The 8808-nt window shown below is 36.7% G+C and overlaps 1 pseudogene; it reads left to right on the top strand.

The window, feature by feature from the left end:
- The first annotated feature begins 4911 nt into the window (after window positions 1-4911).
- LOC122736147 lies at window positions 4912-6438 on the top strand (annotated as a pseudogene).
- The last annotated feature ends 2370 nt before the right edge of the window (window positions 6439-8808 follow it).

Raw genomic sequence — 8808 nt, forward strand, 5'->3', positions numbered from 1 at the left:
AATGTCCAAGGGACAAGAGGTCTCCAGTGGAATACCTAGGAACCTAAACTGGGTCCTATTCTGTTTGACACTTTTTACAATGACTTGGATAAAGGCAAAGGTAGCAAGTTTATTAGATTTGTAGATGGGACTAAGTTGAGAGAGATAATTAAAACAGGTGATAGAGTTAGGAGCCAATAAGATCTTGACAGGCTACAGCATTGTTCTGAATCTAAGAAGATGAAATTCAGTAGGGATTATTGTGAAGTCTTAATACTTTGGTTCAAAATATGCTTCATGTGATATAAGATGGGGGAGGTATGGTTAGATAGCATTTTATCTGAAAAAAATCTTGGGGTTCTATTACACTACAGGATCCATATGAATTAGCAGTGTAATGTGGTATGCAGAAAAAAACCAACTATTGTGATATTAGGCTTTATGATGAAGAATAGATTCTAGAAATAAGGGGATGATATTCTCTCTGTACTGTGTCCTTATCAGTCTGCTTGTAGAGTATTGTATTCTGGGCACCATAGTTGAAAAAGAGCTGAAAAAGGATGCTCTCCATGAATTGGAAAGCATACACAGGGGGGCAAATCAGAATTGGCCCCAAGACAATGGCATATGAAAATCAGTTGAAGAAATTGAGAATGTTTACATTGAAGAAAATGGGTCAGGGAGTAAAATAGGAAGTATGTTCATGCATTTGAAGGTCCTTCAAAGGGATTAGCCTTGTTCTGTTTGCCACTAGAGAGCAGCATCAGGGCCAATATGTAAAAGTTGCAAAGGGACAAATTTAGACTTGAGGTCAAGAAAAATTTTTTAATAATTAGCACAGCACAAAAATGGACCAGCTTGTTCCATTTTGTGGTCATTTCCTTATCAGTGTAGGTTTTTAGGCAGAATCTAGATGGCTGAGGTTTCCTATAAGGTTTTGGATTAGATATTGTTAAGGTCACTTCCAGCCTTGAAATTCTCTCACTATATGATTCTAGGATGCTTGAAGTCAAAGGATGATTGGTTTTACTCAGTTGGCTAGAATAATCTATACCTTTGGTATGCTAGTGAATGAAGCAGTACAATTAGCCCTCTTTAATGGGTTGCAGCTGTGCTCTTGTCAAAGTAGACTGGTGACTTATTTTGGTAGGACTTAACTGTCTGGCTAAGGAGTATTATTTAAATTTTATAGGCAGGTGGGTGCCTGTATGTCATCCTGGAAAAGATGTGTAGAATGGATTGAAAAGAAGAAAGACAGAAGATGGTGAGAGTGGCAGAAAAGCTATTGCAATAGTTAAGGCCATAGGTAATGAAGACACTGTATTATTTTGGTAGTAGCTTTGAGAAGGAAAGGAGAGGATAGAGAAAGGTAGAATCTATAGCAATTGATAATTGACTGGAAATAAAGGAAAGGGAAAAGTCAAAGATAAAACCATTTTCAAGTGTCAATCATAAATAGATGTCATTTCAATGCTAATTATGTGAATTAAAATTAATCAAAAACCTGTAAATGTTAATTTAATAAATATATTTATAAGTATATATGTAACAGACATTAGACAGATAATTTTTGCATCAGGAAGATATGGGTTCAAATTCTTCTTCTGAAGCATACTGGCTGTGTGATCTTAGGCAAATTGATTGACCTCTCAGTATCCTAGGCAACTCATTAAGACTATATATTGCTGAAAAGCTACTTACCTGCTTTGGGAGAGGAGAATCTTTCCTGGGAGCTACCTGAACAGATAAACTCTTAGGACTGGCTATAAAGATAATAAAAGAATGTAAGAGGGGCAGCTAGGTGGCACAGTGGATAGAGCACTGGCCCTGGAGTCAGGAGTACCTGAGTTCAAATCCGGCCTTAGACACTTAACACTTACTAGCTGTGTGACCCTGGGCAAGTCACCTAACCCCAATTGCCTCACTAAAAAAACAAAACAAAACAACAAATAAAAGAATGTAAGCATTTACAGTACTAAAATAGAGCATTTTTCATGTCACTCTCCATATGACAAATGTTGATAGTACACATACAATTGGAACAAGTTCATTACCCAATTATAACATTACAACTTCTGACAAATTATTTCAATACACTGTCTTTGGGTCATTAAAAATCTGAAAGACCAGAATGCTTTTTACAGGAAATACAACAAATCTACAGGAAAAGAACAAGAAAAAAATCAGTAGTAATGATTTTAATGGTCAACATGTATCATAAAACACACAGATTATTTGGAGCTCCTTAGCCCTGGATGGAAAGAGGATGTGAGAAAATGAATAGTAAAAAAGTCATGTGTTTGCCTTCATATGAGTTTAGTGTTCCCTTCAATTTTAATTCCCTAACTTTGGTCAATCATAGCTGCTCTTTACTCTTTCAAAGAAAGAGATCATCTATTGAGGTTCCCTTCCTTTCTTTTATAGGAGCAAAGTCTAGATAGGGAGTGCCTAGGATTCTTGGAGAGGCACACTGCAAATTAACATCCTTATTAAGCAGTCAATAGATCTATTCTTTTTTTTTTTTTCCTTTGGATGAAAAAAAAAAGAAGATTAATGGCAAAAAAATTGCATGCTATGACATTCACATTATATATTTCAACATACTATTATCAGGCAATACAAATGTTTAAAGTCATTATGAAACTATTAATGCATGCACGTTTCACCTGTTTATCACATTTCACAGTTTAATAATTGAAAAGATGCTGACGAGTTCATGTTTTATGAGAACATTAATTTTGGCTTTTCCTGCTTTTGCATATTTTAAAGCTGTAGCTTTAATATTATACTAATGAAACTCTTGGTCTTATATACTTTGCAACAGGATGAGTCTAATCACAAAAGGGAAAAAAGTTTTAATCACAAAATTCAATGCAGCCAAATAGCACAGTTCAAGTTACAGTGTTTTTATTTTTAATTTTTTTAATTTTAGTAAAACAAAGCCTAACATTCTCTGACTTGGAGATTTAAAATTGCTGATCCTCAGCCTCCTTAGGATTAAACTAAAGATACTGGATTCCTTTTATTTACTTTCAGACTCTTCAAAAAGCTAAAAGAGTAATGTGAATTCAAATAACTCTGATACTTCACCTCACAATTTGCAAATTGCCAAAGATAAAAAAAATCCCCAAATCTATATTGGTGGGGCTTTTGAAAGTCAGGAGTCATACTACTTTGTTGCTGTTAGTGAAACTCTAAGTCAGTCTAATCTTTCTGTAAATGAAATTGGAATTATACAAGAAAAGTGATTAAAATTTCAATGCCCTTAGATCCAGTGATTCCATTATTATACAAACATGATCAGAAGTTCAAGAACAGAGGAAAAAGAAGTATGTGTATATATGCATGCATGTGTGTATGTATGTATGCATGTATATGTACACATATGTGTAGTTATTTGTAGCAATTGGGGGGAGTAGAAAAGAACTGGAAACAAAGTGCATATTTGATTGATGATTGGCTGAAAATAACTGGAATATGAATGAAATGAAACAATTATAGAAAGAAGTAGAAAATATGAGAAATTCAAAAAAACCTGGGAAGATTTGTATAAATAATGCAGTAAAATAAGTATAACTAAAACATATTACTACTATAATGAAAATAAAAACATCATTAAAAGGACAATAAACCAGAATGAAACATATTATTCTCTCCTCCAGTAGAGAGGTGAGAGACTAATGGGGCAAAATGTTGTATATATTGTAGGATATAGTCGTAGTATACATCTAGTGTTATTGATGAATTGCAAATGAATTCAATTAGGACAGGAGAATTTTTTTTAAAACTATAATTGACTGTGATGTAATGACAAAGGAATAAATAAAATGCATTGGTGGTGGTGGTGGGGACCTTCCTACCCACATCTTTTAATCCCATTAATCATTTTGATTTGCTCTTTGCAGTTCATTGAATTCATCGTATCTCTCTTATGAGCTGTAGCCCCCATCCAAATTGAGAAGTACTCAGTAGTCTACTTAGCTTTTAGTGGAGAAGATTCAGATGAATACATCTCAATTGATTCTTACTTAATAAACTATACTGACAGCTGTACATATTATGGACCATTAGTCCTTCCTTTAAAATGTTTTCATCTGTATTTGTCTATTGCTCCCCCCATCCAAGCCTTCTTTTCATCTTAATATTATTTCCCTAACAAACAGGTTTGCCTTTCTCTGAGCATGTTTAGCACTTTTTGGTCACCCTGTCTTTACCAATTCTAAGGCTATCTTTACCTATATATTCTTCTGTTGCACTTCCCTCCCTCCCATGACACTCCTAATCCTGACAGTGGAAATTCTATCCATCCTTCAAAATTCAGCTCAACTCTGACTTCCTTCAAGTAGTCTTCTTTTACTTCCATTCCTCAATCCTTCCTAGACAGAAGTGTGAGAATAAATAAAAGAACTTCAAAAAATAGCTTTTTAGATAAGGAAAAGGAAATGAATAATAGAAGAAACTGCGTGAAATGATGAACAAATCCTATGACTCGAAAGATCCAGAAGAGGTCACAAAAAGGGGAAAAAGTAACACATTTATTTTAACAACAGAATTTAAACTGGACCTAATACAAGACCCCTCAAATTGTATGGCAAAAACTTTTAAGGAAATGAAGAATGATAATGTCAGAAAGAAAAAAAAATCTTTGGCATATCAAATGAGCAACCTATTTTTTTAGTAGAAAGGGGACAAAACAAAATAACAATAATCAACAATATGAAGAAAATAGTGAAAATATTAATATAAAAATGGAATAAATAAGAAATAAAATCCTGTAGTTAAAGGGTCAAACATCAGAAATTGCAGTAAATGTAGGATGTAAATGCAATAAATCTAACTCATCTGGAAACAAGCCGGAATTTTTTTAAAAGAAAAGATGAGCTCTGCAGGAGAAGTATCAACCCCACACGGCTCTGCTGGGGTCTCCTCGCCATGGCAGACTAAACCACCAGTGGTGGCACCTGTTATGTCCCAGATGATGGGCTCACGGCACAGCAACTCTTCAACTGTGGAGATGGCCTCATACAATGACTTCCTTATCCTCCCGTGCTATATAGACTTCACAGCAGATCATGTAGACCTAACTTCAACACTTACCAAGAAGATAACCCTGAAAACCCACTTGTTTCATCCCCAGTTGACACAGCCACTGAAGCTGGGATGGTTATTGACATGGCATTGACAGGAAGTATTGGGTTTATCCATCACAACAGCACCCCAGAATTCCAGGCCAATGAAGTGTGCAAAGTAAAGAAATATGAGCAGGGCTTCATCACTGACCCTGTGGTCCTGAGCCTGACTCAATAGTCAGGGATGTCTTTGAAGCCAAGGCAAGGCATGGCTTCTGTGGAATCCCAATCACAGACAATGGCAAGAGGTGCAGCTGCCTGGTGGATATCATTTCCTTTTGTGACATTGACTTTCTTAAGGAGGAAGAACATGACTGTTTTCTGAGCAAGATCATGACTAGGCAGGAGGATCTAGTGGTAGCTTCTGCAGGAGTCACACTAAAGGAAGCCACTGAAATCTTGCAGTGGGGCAAGAAAGGGAAGCTCCTTATTGTGAATGAGGATGATGAGCTAGTAGCCATCATTGCCCCCGTGGACCTGAAGAAGTATTGGGACTACCCCCTGATATCCAAGGATGCCAAGAAGCAGCTTCTGTGTGGGGCAGCCATCAGCACCCATGAGGACGACAAATATTGTCTGGACTTGCTGGCCCAGGCTGGTGTCGATGTGGTTGTGCTGGACTCTTCTCAAGGAAACTCCATTTTCCAAATTAACATGATCAAATATATCAAGGAGAAATACAAGAAATTCTAGGTTATCAGTGGCAATGTGGTGATAGCTGCACAGGCTAAAAATCTCATTGATGCTGGAGTGGATGCCTTGAGGGTTGGCATGGGCAGTGGCTCTATCTGCATTGCATAGTAAGTGCTGGCATGTGGGTGGCCTTAGGTGACAGTTAAAAGGTCTCAGAATATGCCAGGCACTTTGGTGTCCCTGTCATTGCTGATGGTAGCATCCAAAACATGGGACACATTGCCAAAGCACTTGACCTTGGAGCTTCCACAGTGATGATGGGCTCTCTGTTGGTGGCCACCACAGAGGCCCCAGGCCAGTACTTCTTCTCTGATGGGATCCAGCTAAAGAAATACAAGGGGATGGGCTCCCTGAATGTCATAGACAAGAACCTTGGCAACCAGAACCATTACTTCGGTGAAGCAGACAAAATCAAGGTGGCTCAAGGGGTATCCAGGGCAATCAGGGCAAAGGGTCCATCCACAAATTTGTTCCCTACTTGATTGCTAGCATCCAGCACTCCTGCAAAGATATTGGTGCCAAGAGTGTAATACAAGTTAGAACCATGATGTACTTAGGGGAGCTGAAATTTGAGAAGAGGACTTCATCTGCTCAGGTGGAAGGTCGTGTCCATGGACTCCATTCATATGAGAAGTGACTCTTGTTCAATAAAAAGCTGGATATATTAAAAAAAAGAAAAGAAAAGATGAAAGAACTACAATTTAGAACTAAAGAATAACCTAAGAATCATAGGATTATCTGAAATACTTGAGAAAGTTTGGCCACCATTTTCTAGAAAATATATATTTTTTAATTTCCCCCAAAACTAGTAGGATTAAGGGATAGATAGAAGTTGTTATATTCTCACAGAGGACAATGTCAAATTGTCATCAAACTTTGGGACTCTAACTAGAGAGGATATTACTTAATATTATTTAACTATATTGTATTTAAGTATATTGATTATATAAATTATATTATATTTAAGATATCATTTAAGTCTAAGGGGTGTGGTGGGTAGACTATCGAGTTACTCCAATTTAAGTTACTCAAGTTTATTCAGGCATAATTGAGAAAACAGGAAAAATTGGATGTGATTTACTGAAAATCAAGAGACTTCACCTCAGAATCTCCTAACTAGCTAAATTTGAAAGAGAAAAATGTTTTAAAAAAAATTCTCAACATTTTCAAGCTTTTAATAGAAAAAAGAAACCTTGTCTGGAGCTATCAATATACATATAAATGCAAGAAAAAACATCTAGGTAATTCTTGATGTTAACCCTGAAAGTGATGAATACAAGATAAGACTCAGAATCACTAAAACATTAGAAGTAGATTCACTATAAAATTATTCAAGGTCAACAAAAATAATATTGAGAATGTCCTGAAATTATCTAAAGGGTGAGGGGGAAAATGGATAGAAGAAATGGTTGACACAGAAACCTTGAGAAGGGTAGCAACTCCCAGACCACTGGTCCTGATTCCAGCCCAGGTCTCACAGCATCATCCAGGGAAGCAGCCTTACTATGGTACTCTAAGAACCTTTTCATCTTACTTGCAGCTGAAACCCTCCATAGGTGTTATCTCCCCCATTAGAAAGTGAGCTCCTAGAGAAAAAGAATGGTTTATTTGTATATCCAATACTTAGCACAGTGCTTTGAACATAGTAAGCTTGATTAAATAAACTTAAGAAATATTTTATTCATTCATACATGTCACAAATATTACTCAAGATGTAATCCTGAGTGAGAGTTGTTAAGGAGATCTCATGATGGGAGAGAACTGTTACATGTACTTCTGTAATTTAATGTGTATACTGTTTTACAAATTTGTATATTTTGTAAGCAAGGATTTTCATATTAGGAACACGAATTAAATCAGTCTTTGATATATCCCATTGATTATTTTATACATTGGGTTGCTGTGATGCTTGTAACATTCAAATATAAGAAAGATCCTACAAACTATTGTCTACAAGAAATATACCTAAGAAAGAAACACAATTATAATTTCCTCTAGTATAAAAGCCTATACTTAGGGGCACCTTGATGGCATAGTGGATAGAGCACTGGTTCTGGAGTAGGGAGGATATGAGTTCAAATCTAGCCTCATATGATGCTTTTTTTTTTAAAGTGTCTGCCCCAAATGCATTTATTTTATTTTTACTTTCTGGTCATGGAAAACATCACCATATTTGTCACTTTTTACAAGAAAATTAAATTATAAAAAATATAAAAAAGTAAGTATGCTACAGTCTGTTCCATGAATGTCAGTTCTTTTTTGGAGGTGGATAGTATGTTTCATCAGTAGTCCTTTGGGATTGCCTTGGATCATTGCATTGCTGAGAATAGTCAAGACATTGTAAGAATATTTTAAATTGACTAGGACTAATTTGGGGGGCTAATCTGATGGGGTACTAATTCAGGGACTTTTGACTGGCTATCTGACTGCTATTAATTTAATGTGGGCCGTTTATAAAGTTCCACCACACTGCTCCACTCCTAAATTGATAAGCTAAAGATTAAGAAGCCTCTTAACTAAATAATCAAAGCAGAGTTTATTTATGAGATACTATTTAAAATTATGAATACAGGGAAATCAAATGTACAACCTGACTACATTGCGGTGCATCTCTTTCCACTGTCTCTTTCCCACCTGCTGGGAACTTTTTAAATACAATAAGGGCATTAACCGCCTCTCGCCTCAGGGTATGTATTTTCCCTGCTCAGCTACTTTCTTCTTACTCCTCTTAACCTTCACTTTCTCCAACCTATATGCTTCTGTGCTCTCCGCTGCCTCCTGTTCAGTCTGTCTTCTGCCACCATTGCTCCTAGTCCTGCGTTGCTGTTCGTCTTGTCCCCCGTCTCCTTGTCCAAACCTCTTCTCAGCCTCTCTCATCCGTCCTTGTCCAAAAACTCCCTGAGTCTAACCCCCAAGTCTATACCTTTTCTTCTCTCCACTCAAATCTCGGGGCTTCCTGCACCCCCACAGACCAAGCTAATCCGCTAGCCAGGACTGCAGCTGGTTG

This window comes from Dromiciops gliroides, chromosome 1, assembly GCF_019393635.1.
Source record: "Dromiciops gliroides isolate mDroGli1 chromosome 1, mDroGli1.pri, whole genome shotgun sequence".
In the NCBI taxonomy this organism is placed as follows: Eukaryota; Metazoa; Chordata; class Mammalia; order Microbiotheria; family Microbiotheriidae; genus Dromiciops; species Dromiciops gliroides.